At 45.5% G+C, this 842-nt stretch overlaps 1 protein-coding gene across 17 annotated transcripts in view; it reads right to left on the bottom strand.

Moving 5' to 3' along the window:
• LOC116843873 (potassium voltage-gated channel subfamily H member 6) overlaps window positions 1-842 on the bottom strand; it is a 114,797-nt gene that overhangs the window by 49,030 nt on the left and 64,925 nt on the right. The gene's annotated exons all lie outside the window — the stretch shown is intronic.

Genomic DNA, 842 nt, shown 5'->3' with positions numbered 1-842 from the left:
GTGTAAGAAGGGTCGCGATCGTTGTCATCACAATTCTTCGATGCCGGGGGATGGAAAAGGAGTTTAGCGTCCGTGTAAATATTGCACGGGCATAAAGAGGCGTACAACGTAGTTCTCGCGTTGTTAAATATTTCACAAAATATCCTCTTGCTTCTTCCATAATTCAAAATCTCACTTGAAATAAGAGAACCGTGCTCGAAAATTCATTGCACCTTTGCCCCGCGGTCCCGGGCGAAACCACGCGCACAATCTCGCGTTTAGATAGTGTACACTCGAAAATTCCGGTCCCTGAACGACGGAAGTTTCGAACTTGATTTCAATCCCGTTGCGTGGGAAAAAGAGCGTGGATTATTTACTACTTTGACGGAGGCAGAATTTCACGATGTGCTGTGACGATTTTACGTTCAGATAAATTTACCTGCGTGCACGGTTATGACACGGTCACTTCGAAATACAATTTCTACGATATCTCTGTAGATTCGGCTCAAACCAAAAATAAGCACGCGATCTTTGGCAGGATCTCTGGCAAATCTCCTCAATCCTTTTCCTAGTGTCCCCTCTACTGTCCAAAAATATCATTTCTCGACCTACACTTCCCTTCCTCTTCCTTCCCGGCATCCAAGAATCGTCACCTATGTGTTACCGGTGACGTTAACAACAGTGAATCTTAGTCGGACGCACTCAGATGGAATTCCTGAGCCAAACCCTCTCGCGCGATTTCCGTGTTCTAGATAAACTTTATGCTCTTGGCGAAGACACTACCGGATTATAGTATAGCGACTGGTTGCTTATCACGAATGTGACGGCTGTGTGTACCTAGTAGAGCTCTTAAGGTGGGATTG

The sequence above is a fragment of the Odontomachus brunneus genome, unplaced genomic scaffold (genome assembly GCF_010583005.1).
Source record: "Odontomachus brunneus isolate Ranch 3 - 2012 unplaced genomic scaffold, Obru_v1 Obru_scaffold_036, whole genome shotgun sequence".
In the NCBI taxonomy this organism is placed as follows: Eukaryota; Metazoa; Arthropoda; class Insecta; order Hymenoptera; family Formicidae; genus Odontomachus; species Odontomachus brunneus.
Note: the sequence above shows the minus strand (reverse complement) of the source record. Positions and strands in the feature narration are given on the sequence as shown.